Here is a 15,017-nt window from a genome sequence, read left to right as displayed (position 1 = left end):
AGGGCTACATATAGAGAAACACACATAGTCACACCTGCACACATAGCTATGGTAAATTCAAAGTTTCCCCTTCACCTAACCTGAAAGTCTTTGGATGTGGGAGGAAGTCAGAGTACCTGGAGAGAACCCACACAAACACACATAGAACATGCAAACTCCACGTAGAAAGACCATCATGGGGACCCCCCCACCCCCCCCCCCAAAAAAAAAAAAACAAAACAAAAAAAAAACAAATGGCTGGTTTTTGTATTGAGGGTAGACTTCAAATATGTCATTATTATGGCACTAAACCACAATGTAGTCTCATAGTCTTGATAATCATGGAAACAAGAACAATTAGACAAAGTTGGGATCATATGGAAAAATGCAAATAAATAAATTTTAAAAATTATTAAATTAAATAAGTGATTCTTACCTTTACTTTGTCTTCTTTTTCATTGCAGACAGTAGAAATCTATTACTGCATTTCAAGCCTGAAACACATTAAAAAAATAAATAAATAAAATAAATTGGGGCAATTTAGGGCTAAAAATGTAGCAAAATAAAATGTTATTCCAAACAGTTTATGTCAACAGGTGATTGTAATAGGGATTTGATACAAAAAGCAATATCTGTGAAAGGCTGAGTCTTTGAGGAGCAAAGATGGGCTGAGGATCACCAGTTTCTCAACAAATCTGTGATAAAATTATTGAAATGCATAAAAACCATGTTTCTCAAAAAAAGATTGGAATAAATTTGCATATCTATCAGGCATAATACAACCCCTGGCAAAAATTATGGAATCACCGGCCTCGGAGGATGTTCATTCAGTTGTTTAATTTTGTAGATATAAAGCAGATCACAGACATGACACAAAACTAAAGTCATTTCAAATGGCAACTTTCTGGCTTTAAGAAACACTATAAGAAATCAAGAAAAAAGATTGTGGCAGTCAGTAACGGTTACTTTTTTTTTGGGGGCAAGGTGATGATGCTGGAACTTTTGTTTGGTGCCTTTCCAATGAGATTTATAAAGATGACTGCCTGAAGAGAACATGTAAATTTCCACAGTCATTGATGATATGGGGCTGCATGTCAGGTAAAGGCACTGGGGAGATGGCTGTCATTACATCATCAATAAATGCACAAGTTTATGTTGTACAATTGAAAGGATGTTTGGGGATGATGAAATCATTTTTCAAGATGATAATGCATCTTGCCATAGAGCAAAAACTGCAAAAATATTCCTTGCAAAAGACACATAGGGTCAATGTCATGGCATAGGGTCAATGTCAATGAGCAGATCTGATTTGATGCAGGTGTTAATTTGGGGGATGAAAATTTACAGGGTGTTTCCATAATTGTTTCCTCAGAATTGAGTGATTCCATATTTTTTTCCTCTGCTTGGTCTAAAAAAAGTAACCGTTACTGACTGCCACAATCTTTTTTTCTTGATATCTTATAGTGTTTCTTAAAGCCAGAAAGTTGCCATTTGAAATGACTTTAGTTTTGAGTCATGTCTGTGATCTGCTTTTTTTCTACAAAATTAAACAACTGAATGAACATCCTCTGAGGCCGGTGATTCCATGATTTTTGCCAGGGGTTGTATCATTAAACAATCCAAGGAATCTGGAGAAATGTCATTCCATAGAGGGCAAGAGTGTAGTCCTAAGATGAACATTTGTTATCTCTGAAATGATCATATCAAGAACTCTCATTCATCAATAGCTGATATGACTACAAGGCAAAGGGATTACTTTGGGAAAATGTTTTCAAGGACTACTATACTTAGTTACATTTACAAATGTCACTTAAAACTTTACTGTGTAAAAACTAAGCTTTATGTTAAACTGTCCATCAATGGCCTCAACATTGTGGTCTCAGAGGTCCATCACATAGTGGAAACATGTATTGTGGTCAGATGAATATGTATTCCAGATGTTATTTTTTTTGTTTGTTTATTTTGTTTTTAAATAAATTGATGTTATTTCCTCCAACAAAAGATGAAGAGTACAATACAGAATGTTATCTGCAACAAGTCCAAAAATCAGGGTCTGTCATGGTCTGGGGCTATGTCAGTGTCCTTGGTAAAGGAGATTTACACTTCTGTGCTGTGATGGCAGCATAAATGCAAAAAATTTACACTGACATTCTAGAGAAACATATGCTGCCTTTAAGGGACATCCATACATTTTTCCATACACAATGCAAAACCACATTCTGCACACATTAGAAAGGCATGGCAGCAATAGAGAGGGATAAGGACTTGACCTGCCCCCAACAGAAAATGTGTGGAGAATTTTGAAGAAAAAAAAAATAGAACAACAATGACGACAAACAGCACTGCTGCACACAACAAGACATGTTTGCAGGACGATTGTAACAAAATAACTCCTGAAATGCTTCATCATTTGGTATACTCAGTGCCAAAACATATTCTAACTGTTGTGATCAGGAATGTAACATTACCAAAAAGTGGAAAATCTTTTAGCTTACCAACATTTCATGGAAAGAGTTGCAGGTCTTCATTGCATGAATGGTTGTACTGTATATGTATCTTGAGCAGTGGTGGGCACAGATAACCAAAAGATTAACCTTGATAACAGCTAATCAGATAACTGAAAAGTTATCTTTGATAAAGATAAAAAGATAAGCCACCCAAAAATGTATCGGAAGTTACAGATAACCGATAAATTCCAATATTGTCTCTGGTACATTTGCAACTACTAATAAACTGAATTTGAGTTTTAATATCACAATGGCTTCTATTAGAATTAAAAGTGACAACAGACCCAAGCAATGAGGCCACAGTTTTGTCTTTGAACATCCTGCCCCCTGCTGGAAGCTCTTGTTTACTAAATGGCTTCCAGCACCCTGAGAGCAGCCATAAAGCTAGCTCTCTACCAATCACAATGCTCCGGTCAGGCAGAGGTCTTGGAAATAAAGTCATGCTGACTTATGGTTTTGATTTATAAATAACATTAATGCCGATAGAATAACTCCATTAATGTCAATTCTGTCATTTGTACAAAGTTAAAATATAACATATATCTTTTAATGTTGAATAATGCACTAATTCTGAGGTTTTGTAACAAACACAGGCAGATCGCAAAGGATTCTGGGTAAAAGTGCCTCTGCTAAACACTGATTGGTTCAGTCATTCATTATGTAAACCAACACGTTAATGTGACGTGTGTTGTGTGCTGGTGTTTACAGATAAATGTGCTTTTGTAAAACATTCCATTTTTTATTTGTAAAAAAAAAACAGGCATTTTTATGGAACCCTGGAAGTGGCATCGCAAAATGTTTTGCATGTGGAGAGAATGTGCGCTCATTTTATTAGTGCCGTGCGCACATTTTATGATGTTGTAAAACGTGCACTCAGTATTGTCTTAACACTTAAATGTTGGCTTTACACTGTGCGAGTTTTGGCCCTTTTTCAGATGATTTTTCATTCGTTCGAGAATTGTTTGGACCGAGTTTCAGGTTAATCGCACGTCCTGCATCGTGTAGTGTACATGGAGTAACAAGCTGCGTTTAACATCTCACAACCACCTCCTGATCGCTGATCGTATGGTCGAATGAAAATCAAACCTGTTTGATATTATTCTGGTTGGCTGTCGTGAAGGTATCCTGCTGCTGAAAAGCTACAAGTGTCCAACCGCTCGCACTGTGCCTGTGGAAACACTGCAGAGTTGTCTTGTAATGTTTTTTTTGTTGTTGTTTTATTTTTAAACTTAATTTGTAAAAAAAAAAAAAAAAAAGAAGCCATTTGCAAAGCCAAAAAGTTGATTTGACAACCATTTGATATAACCGGGGTCCAAATAAATAGAACACTGCCATCTACTGGTGCCCAGATGCTTAGTACTTAGGGCAAATACTGCCATGAACACTACTGGCCAGTAGATGGCAGCAGAGGCCTTTAAAACTTGCCAAAACAAAATTCCAGATAATCTGTGTCTGCTACATTCAAAATGCGTGGAATTTAACAAACGCAAATACAATAACAATGTCTATAAACCCAGAGAATATGTTTGCGAGAGTTTTAGGGACTGGAGTTTAATGCTGTTGTCCGTGGAGCCTGAACAGAGTGTCTCAAATGCATTTGTCCTGTCTTGAACGTGCTGAGATTACCTTATCCTACCCACAATGCACTGCTGGGCACACAGCATGTGCTCACAAAACCTTACAAAATTAGCACATTACTTTAAAACTAAAACATATATCTGATATTTTCACTTTATAAAACTTCAGACATGACAGTAATTTTAAATAACTTGTCCAAAATTAGTTTGATTAAAATTTGAACCATAAGTTAAAAATGTATGCCTCTGGATGACTTAGGTGATATTGGCAGCATATCAGTATGGTGTTAAAAAAAAAAAACGAGTTATTTTTTGTGACCAGTTCTCCTTTGTTTGCAGAGGATAGAGACGTTTTTCATAGAAGCAACTCTTTTCTGTTTGCGGAGGGTAAAACTGTACATCTGTTACAAAACATTTAACAGGTAGGTGCTTAACTGATTTTGAATTTTAAAAATGCTTATCGCTGTTCAGCTTTGTTTACTTTGTTTATCGGTCTAAAAGTTATCGGACAAAAATTTATTGGAAGATAATTGGTCCGATAATGTTTTTTTAAAGTTATCTAAAAAGATAATCTGATAATGAAAACATTATATTCGATAATTATCTGTTATCAGATTATCGGAATTGTGCCCACCACTGATCGTGAGCGGTGGTGCACAAAGGAAAAATGTTATATCGTGTCACTGTCCAAATACATATGGACATAGCTGCAGGTAAAATGTAAAAGTGGAACTTTTCTTATTTGCCAGTTGTATTTGAAGAAAAACAGGAAACTCTTGGAGAGAATGGAAAAAATGCTGTGTGATGTATAACTGTGCAGAAAAACAGGTTTAAATTAAAGAATAGATTTTGCTTTTGTTACATATTTATTGCACAGTTTGTTCACATCCTAGAAACAGCCAGTTGTTATGTGATACCTGGCCAGCAGCTGTGAGCTTTGATACAACCACAAACTAAAAAGCAAAATGTTTTTCTTAAGAGCTGGTGCAGATACAGGTAGACTGAAACACACAGAACATTTTTTTCCCTTTTTATCTGGTGTGGAGAAACATATCCAAATAAATACTAAGATGCTCCATGTTTGTTTGGTGCATAAATAAACCCATTTTTGCTTGAATTTTGGGAAGACTGTTATTGCCCATTTCCTGCATTGTCACAATGCAGGACTGCTTTGTATTCTAAAGTTGAAAAAGAAGACACCAGGCTACAGGACTTTTTTGTATAGTGGTCCTTTTCTCTGCTGAGATAAGGCATTCCTTTAAATCCAGACTTAAAACACATTTATTTGATTAAATTATAATTGGCTGTATTGTAATAGAAGCTCTTCTTATATAATATTCAGTATCATACCCGTGAATCACAATTTAAAAGTGTGAGTTGGTATTTTGTGCTTTTTATTCTCTTTTCCAAAAGTTAAAGTGCCCTCCAAACATATTGGAACACTTGGTATTTCACACATTTTAATTTCTTTCTGCCATTTCAAATACAACAATACAAAAATCAATCAATCAGTCAATCAATCAATCTAAAATGATCTTCCTTAAACTCAAACTGAAAGCAAATCTCTACAACCTGCTATGAGTTAATTAAAAATGGAAAAGCCAAGATGATGGGTTGCATAAGTCTTGGAATACTTTGGTGTAAAACCTGTAAATCAGTTTTATTGCAAGTTTTCTCAAGACAAGACAGGGGATGGATACAGGAACATTTCCAAGTCACTGAATATGTCACTTTATTTACATCATTTATGAAGAAATACAAACATTATGGTGCTCTATAGTAAATCTGTGTGGAGTAGATAGTTCTCAAAAACTGTGACTGTGAAAGAAGGAGAAACATGAGGAAAGCCACCAAGACACCCAGACAACCCAGAAGAAGATATAGGCTTGTGATTGGAGATATTGTGCATTGTGCATATTTTGCATCCTGTATCCCAGGTTATACAGTTTCATGATGAAGTGGTATAGAGGAGGATTTTCTCATACCAAAAAATCAAATCTAGGCTTGCATCTTGATAGTACCTTCTAGTAAATTATAGCTGAACTTTCAGGTTTTTAAGAAATTGTGTCCTCCCCTTTTGGGCTGGTTGGCTATGATGTGTCAATCATGTCTCATTTTAATGATGTATTTCTCAATAATTGTGGCACTGCATGGCTGTTAATGGAATAACTTCAGGGACATACAACATCTTATGATGTGGACAGAGTGAATTTGCTGTGGTTTTTGGACTTAAAGAATAATGTTCTTTGACTTCTCCAGTGCCTTCAACACAATTCAGCCATGACTTCTCAGGGGGATACTGGAAGGAGCTGGAGTAGACTGTCACCTGACTGCATGGACCATGGACCATTGACTACCTCACCAACAGACTCTTCGCGACTGTGTGTCTGATGTGGTAATATGAAGTATGGGGGCACGCAAGGTACAGTAGTCGCTCCTTTCCTCTTCATGCTGTACACATCAGACTTCAGCTGCAACATGGACAGTTGCCACCTTCAGAAGTTTTCAGATAACACAGCCATCATTGGACGTGTGTCTAAGGGGAACAATCTGGAGTACAGGGAGGTCATCAGCAACTTTGTGGCCCAGTGTGAATGGAACCACCTATGCATCAACAACAGCAAGACCAAGGAATTGGTGATTGACTTTAGAAGGAAGGTTCCTCAGATTGTGTCTGTGAACATCCAGGGCTTGGACATCAAGATTGTGGAGAAGTATAAATACCTCGGAGTTCACCATAACAAACTGGACTGGACACACAACACAGATGTCCTGAAAACAAGGGCCCAAGTCGTCTTCACCTGCTGAGGAGACTGAGGTCCTTTGGCGTGTGCAGGACACTGCTGAAAACCTTTTGTGATCCTGTGGTGGCATCAGTGATACTTTATGCTGTGGTCTCCTGTGGCTGTGGAAGTTGTGAGAGGGACAGAAGAGACTCAACAGATTAGTCAGAAGGGCTGGCTCTGTCCTGGAATGCACTATGGACCCCATAGAGATGGTGGGTGAGAGGAGTATGTTAGCTAGGCTGACATCAATTATGGACTGTTGGGTATTTTCGCCTCCAAACATTCTTAAAACCTTTAACAAGACAAACAGAGTCAAGAACCACCAGTGAGACAGAAAGTCAAATTTAGCTCGCGAGGAGTGCAAACAGTCCGTACACGTAGTACCACTGAAAGCACTGAGGACTGTTGCGCATGCTCACTCTTTTTATTAGGAGAAAGCCCTACCCACATTGTGAAACTTGTCCTAAGGGGGGGGGGGGGGGGGGGGGGGGTAAACAGCGCATGACAAGTTTCTTCCCGTGACATAAACACATACGTCAATAAGTGCAGCTGTAAGGAAAAACAGTTTCTTTCCTTTAATCTTATCGTCGAAGGTCAGCACATCCCGTTCGTTTGTTGCACTTATCATCTGTTCTGCATCTGCCTAGAGTGTCCTGTTCTTCACACTAAGCATCACATATCACAAGGCCATAAATTCACAACGGTCAAAATAACCTCCAGTTCTTTACTCCCAGTTCAGACTGACCCCAGCATGCTAAAACGAAGTTGAATAATATGTGCATTCTCAGGGTTATCTTAAGACTGGTGCAAAACAACACAATAATGTTTTCATAAGAAAAAAGACAAAGGTACAAATGTTTAACAGTGATAAAAATATATATATATATAAAATCTTTAACATTTCCCTCCTGTTATCACTTGTTAAACATATAGTAGGCATCACCTAGCTTAGCACTTCTTTTGAGATTTTCACTAAGAGGTTCATCATGGTATGTTCTACAGGCTTACACCCCAGAGGTTATGTCATCATTGTCATCATCATCGGTGTCTGGGTCATCATACTTCCATTGGTCTGGGTACAGGTCATGAGAGCCCTCTTCCTCCTCGTCGTCGTTTTGCCCCAGGAGTGGATATGAAGCTGGTCCCCCTCCTGGTCCTGGACCTATTGCTGTGGTTATCATTCTATTTACAAGGCCTCGAAGACATGGAATACAACAACATCCACACAATGTTAGAATCGCAGCAAATACTGCTATAGACACTAATAGTGAAGAAATCAAAGACCTCCATTTTCCCATCCCTTCCAGCCACCAATCCCAGCCTTCGGTGTTTACTCCACTGTGCTCTTTCATCTTCCTGTTCAACGTCCTCAGCCCGTCGATGGCTTGAGTGAGGCTGCCATCTGCAGCTGTGTTGTTGGGAATGAATGTGCAGCATTGTTCTCCGAACATGGCACAAACACCTCCTTTCTCTGCCAACAACATATCCAGAGCAATACGGTTCTGGAAGGCCATAAGGGACGTGGCTTCTAACTGTGAATGGACAGCCTTAAATCCTTCCTCAGTCCAATTTCCTAATTTCTGCACATTGTAGTGGATGTAGTTTATTCTGTCTACGTTCTTATTAATTGAACACCACCAACAGATGGAGGATTCGAATCCAGCTGCTATCTGATCAGCCAGTTTATACTCGTCAGGCACTCCTCTGGGGACTCCTATCGCATCAATATATGTTGGATCTTCAACTCCTTTCCAATCTCTTTTTACTCTATGTCTGGCTATGCCTTTCTGCCAGTCTTCAGGAATAAGAGAGGCTGCATATGTCATAACGTCTTCAGGTGTCATGGGCATGGCTTTAACTGGTAACAATAATGATATAAATGCACAATAACCTGACACATTTCTTGGCAGTCTGTCAAAGAGTCTGTTATCACCACACCACCACCATACGTCACTCCTACTGACAGGTTTGAATGTGGAATTACTATGGACCACATCCTTACACCAGGCAGTGTGGTTTAAGCTACCCAAAGTCTTACTTGTCCCTGTCAAGTTTACACATGTATGGTTTGCATGCCCAACTTTGCTTGAAAATAAAGGTTTAATCTTAGTCAATTTGGTCAATGGATACTGTCCATGGGGTCCAGGAACCCTCGTTCTTTTCGTTTTTTTCTTTTGCCATTTCTACACACTACAGCACACCTATGTTCAGAACAGTGGTTTCTTAATGTCTTCTGCTAGCTTTCGTGTCTAGCCTGGATCTTAACACCAAGCTCACACACTATTACTAGTCTTATCCTACTGCTCTTACTGTTTGTCTGTGTCTGCAGAAATGACTTTCTTACAGTGAGTTAAATGAATCCATGTACTTCTTTCCCCAATTTTCAAAGCTGTGGGTGTTGTGAGTAGTACTTGATGGGGCCCTTCCCACTTAGGTGAATGCCAGTGTTTTCTCTTGATGCTTCTTATCAACACCCAGTCTCCAGGTACCACTTTAGGGTCATCCTGTGGAGAAATGGGATCATCAGTGTTTGAAACTCTCCCTCGTTGTCTTTCTAACATCTTCCTCATGTAATCTGCCAATTTGGCTTCCTCAGGTACATCCCAAATTTGCCCATAATATGGCAATCAGTATTTTCTGCCAAACAATGTTTCATACGGTGTTAACCCCATGGTACTAGTTATGTTTATGTACATTTTTACCAAATCTACACAATGTGTCCATGGTCTGCCTGTTTCCTCCATTGTCTTTCTAAGTCTGTTTTTTACTGTTCCATTCATCCTTTCCACTAATCCGGCACTTTGTGGATGATAAGCACAGTGATTTTTTGAGATTAATCTGTAGCGCTTCTCCTACGTATTGCACTATTGTATTAACAAAATGCGCTCCATTATCTGAATAGACTGTTTCTGGTATTCCAAATTGTGGAATGATGTCTTTGCACAATGCTTTTGCCACTGTAAGTGCATCTGCATGTTTTGTGGGGAACAATTCTACCCATTTTGAGAACGCATCAATTATGACTAAACAAAATTATTTTCCTTCATGTTTACTCAGCTGTATATAATCCATATGAATCACTTGAAAGGGATATTGTGGTGTTGGAAATTTGCCTCTTTGGGGTCTCAAATTGCCTTGTGAGTTGTGTTTTGCACATGTCATGCATGCTCTACAATGCTGTTTTGCATATGCATCGAACCCATAAAGACAAAAAATAGATTGCAATTGCGATATCATACCCCCTGATGAGACATGCGTCACGCCATGGCTCATGATAGCTGCCCATTTAAACATATTTTTTGGCAATATGGGTTTCTTTTGTGGTCAGAAGTACAAATCATTTGCGAATGTAGCTCCTTTGTTTAACCACATCTGCCTTTCTTTCCCAGGTGCCTGCTGTTGCATCTCAGCAAGCAGTATGTGACCTAAGTGCAAATCTGGAGTGGTTTCCTGTACAACAAAAATAGAAGAAGCTGCTGCTGCTGCCGCTTTCGCAGCTCTGTCAGCAAAATCATTTCCTTGTGAAACTATATCAGAGCCTTTGGTGTGAGCCGCACATTTGCATATAGCAATTTCACAGCTTTCAGTAGTGCAGTTAGGAGAGTGGCATGAGTCACTGGCTTTCCAGATGATGTCACCATTCCACGCTCTTCCCACAGTTTTGCAAACACATGCACTGTGCTGAAAGCGTACTGGCTGTCTGTATAAATTGTTACAGCCGTACCTTTAAACAGATGGCAAGCTGCAGTTAAAGCAACTAATTCAGCTGCTTGTGCTGAAAATGACGATGGCAATGAAGCAGAATCTAATACTTCTGAATTTGTGACAACAGCATATCCAGATTGTGTTTGTCCATAAGCATTTTTAGTGGAGGATCCATCCACATACACAATTGTACTGTTTGGGATGGGTGTGTCCCGGAGGTCTGGGCGTGCTTTCATACAGACAGTTGCTACATCAAGACAATTGTGCGGCTCACCATCCTCAGGTAAAGGTATCAATGTGGATGGATTCAATGTTGTACATCGCTCTACCGTAAGGTGTGGTTGTGATAATAGCAAGGACATGCACGAAAGATGTCTTGCTGGGGACAAAAAGCTCATGTTTGTCTGCAACAGAAGTGCAGAAACTGCATGTGGAACTTTCAATGTCAGCTGATGGAATAGAACAACATTACTGCTACTTTGAATAGCCATAGAGGCTGCAATTACAGCTCGCACGCAGTGAGGCAATGCACTTGCTACTGTATCCAATTTGGAAGAATAGTAAGCCACTGGTCGTAATTTTGTACCATGTGACTGTACTAAGACACTTGTCATGAAATTATTTTTACAATCCACTGTTTGAGTAAATGGTTTACTATAATCTGGTAGTGTCAAAACTGTAGATGACACTAACGTTTGTTTTACTTTTACAAAAGCTTCCTCAGCTTCTTTGTTCCATTCCAACACAGTTGACATTGAAATATCATCTTTGTACATCAAATCAGAAAGTGGACTAGTCAATTCTGCATAGCAGGGAATCCATGCCCTGCAGTAATTAGTCAGTCCAAGAAATGACATCATCTGTCTTTTAGTTTGTGGTTTCGGAGCATATAAAATCGCTTCCTTCCTGTCAGACAGGATCGTGCGCCCTGTGGCTGATAATTCATGTCCTAAATATTTTACTTTATCCCTACACAACTGAACTTTGTTTTTACTCACTTTGTGGCCATTATTAAATAAGAAACATAACAATGCTACTGTGTCAGTTATGCAGTTTTCTCGTGTGTCAGAGGCAATCAAAATGTCGTCGACATACACTAATAGTTGGCTATCTGCCGGTGGAACGAAATTGGCTAAACATGCTGACATGACTTGAGAATAAATAGTTGGACTCTCTGCGTAACCCTGCGGTAATCTGGTAAATGTATATCGTTGTCCTTTAAAGGTAAAAGCAAACCAGAATTGACTATCTGGGTGTACTGGCACAGAGAAAAATGCATTACTTATGTCAATTACTGAGAAACTATTAGAATTTGGTCTCAGCGAATTTAACAAGGTGTGTGGATCTGGAACACATGGTGCTCTTTAATCACAGCAGCATTTACTGCCTGCAGATCTTGAATCATTCTCCACCCCACTGAGGGCGGAGCCTTTTTTACAGGAAATATGGGTGTGTTACATGGTGAATCTGGACATGGCACTATTACTCCTGCTGTTAACAAATCCTCTATTACTGGCCTAATTCCTTCAATTGCATCAGGTTTCAATGGATATTGTCTTACACATGGTCTGTATTCTGTTTTTGGTCTTATAACTACAGGTTGTGCATTTTTAATCAGTCCTACATCTGAAGGACCTGTTGTCCACAATCCTGATGGTACTGAAGAAAGAAGATCATCTTCTTCAGGACTCAACTGAAACACTCAGGATTGTGAAGTGGACACATCAATATGTGTTCCGGCTGTCAGCACTAATGAGACATTAACTGGCACTTTATACAATTTAGTTGATGGGCTGAACTCCGTTCGTGGTCCAACTCTGCTCCAATCAGTGGCTGACAAAGCTGTCATGACTATCAGTCCCAAATCTTGCCATTCTGTCAAATATGGTTTACAAAGTGACACATGTAATGGCATACCTGTGAATCTCAATTTTAAAACATCTTCAGTGGCACCTGTCACTGTTATGATAGCTGTTGAGTTGCCATCATGAATCAAATCTGTCATTGTCAGCTTCACAGGTGAAATGTTTTTCAATTTGTTTTCATAGTCACCATCCGGACCTGGAGGATCTTTATGCCACATTGTGACATGCAGGTCAGGTGGTGACATCTTTTGTTCAGGATGTTTCAGTAGGGCTGTTGCTTGCAAGACGACATCTTTACCCCATCCTGCAGCATCTTCTTCAGAAATGTCAAATGTATAGTAATAGTGGAATGTGGGGTCATCACTTTCTTCTCTCACCATGTTAACACCTCCTGTGCGCTTAACAACTCATTTCCCTTGTTCCACAATTATGGACAAGCCCAATGCAGTCAATCCGTCTCGTCCTAAGAGGTTAACTGGACATTGTGGCATGTTCAGCAATGGCATTGTACACGTCATTCCAAACGGATCTTCCAAGGTTATAGGTTTAGTAATAGGGACGTCTGATGTTTGTCCATTTGCAGAGCGAACCCTGAAGGTTTCGTTGCTTAGTTTATGGACAGGTATGTTGTTATTACATGTGGTTCTACATGCTCCTGTGTCACAAAGAAATATCACCGGTTGTCCATTTACTAACAAAGTCACTTCCGGTTTTGGTACTGGATTTCCCAGTAAGGCACATAAATCCATATCGCACTCAGATTCGCTGTCTGAAGTGGTGCCATGGATTATGGAATCTAGTCATTGTGGATACTGTGGTTGTGGAGGATTATTCCGTTGTGGAATTCTTCCTGCTGTGCCATCAGCAGGTGGATTCAAACAATTTCTAGACATGTGTCCCTCTCTTCCACAGTTCCAACAAATCAGGGGACCACGTGGTGGCCCTCCCTGTCTGCGCTGCTGTTGTGGTTGCCATGGTCCTTGACGTTGTGGCTGTCCACCTTGTCTGTGTTGCCATGGCTTTTGGGGGCGTTTCCACTTCTTCTGCTGTCTTAAGTTACCCTGTTGATAATATATTTCATCATCTCCTTGTGCTACATACACTCCTTTGTCGCTGTTTCCTGTCTTTTTCTGCTTTAAGACTTCTTCTGCATGACAACAGTGGGTGTGTGTTTCTTCCAATGTGCCTGTTGGCAGTCCAATCCAATGTTTCTGTATCCAAGCTTTTATATCCTTGTTGGAATGCTGGATCAGAGCGTTTTTCAATTGTTGTTCATACACTGGTGTTCCTGGCAATATGCCACTGTGGACCTTAAATACACTCTCAAATCTGCATCTAAACTCTGTCCATGGCTCTCCTTCTTTCTGAGCTGTCCTGGTAATTTCAGTATAATTTATTTTTGGTCCTACTGCTAAGTCATAATGCTGTGGTTCGTCCTCTACCTGAGGATATAATGATTTTCCAGACGGTCCTGCCGCCTGTTTCTGAGGTTCTTGTGGTTCTTGTTGTACTATTACATCTTCCTCTGCTTTCCCTACTCCTTTCTTTTTCCTCATTTTTTCTAGTCTCCTTTTCTCTGCTTCCTCCTCCCAAAACGCCACTAAATCTGCCCCTATTGCTGTTTTTTTTTTTTTTTTTTTTTTCTCATCACCTTTATGTTCCTTTTCTAACCTTTCCTTCAACTTCTGAATACTAGTCAGGTTCAGTCGTCCGTCAAAGTCATGTTTATTTATCCAGGTCTCCAATTTCTTAGTTGCTTTTGGATTTTTTGCTTCCATAAATTTCCAGTCGTCAGTTGATAAATTTCCCTTATTTTTAGACGTCTTACCCCCCATTTTTATTATCCCTTGTTATAATTTGGACTTCAGACAGGGGCACACCTAGGGTGTTCTAAATCTGAAGTTTTCACTTTCTTTGGACGTGACAATTAATTTGCCGTCGTGTGGTTGATTCCTTTCACCTCCCCGTAGGAAGCGGAATCACTTGCCTCTGCTTCCACATACGGTTGTCACTAACGTTGTCCAAAGTATTACACTTTCACACTTTTATTCTCAAAACCGGTATTACTTCGTATTAAAACAGAGGAGTCCGTACCCTCCTTCCGGAATTTCACTACGTGCGTCCCTCGCAACCGTAGAGGAGTCCGCCCTCCTCGCGGAGTTTAACTGCTTTACATTAACAGACGATTCCACGCCATCGTTTACGGAGTTTAACTGTTTATGTGATCACTTTTATTCCCTACCGGTACGCGTATATAAAACAGAGGAGTCCGCACCCTCCTTCGGAATTTAACTACGTGCGTTCCTCGCCATCGTAGAGGAGTCCGACCTCCTTACAGAGTTTAACTGTGTTTCATTAACAGACGATTCTGTATCATCGCTTGCGGAATTTAACTGTTTATGTGATCTGATCACCACTCCCTCAGTACTGTTTACAAAGAAATTTTACTCACTGACTCGACTTCCTGTCTGTCTTCTTCGGGAAAATCTCGTCAACCAGACGATGCCAACGGCGGTCGACAATTGCAGACACGATCAATCGATCGGACCTTGGCCAAGGATTTACGTCTGGACTTGGCGACCCCCGCCGGACACCTCC

This window comes from Thalassophryne amazonica, chromosome 1 (genome assembly GCF_902500255.1).
Source record: "Thalassophryne amazonica chromosome 1, fThaAma1.1, whole genome shotgun sequence".
Classification (NCBI taxonomy): domain Eukaryota; kingdom Metazoa; phylum Chordata; class Actinopteri; order Batrachoidiformes; family Batrachoididae; genus Thalassophryne; species Thalassophryne amazonica.
This window is presented reverse-complemented; position numbering follows the sequence as displayed.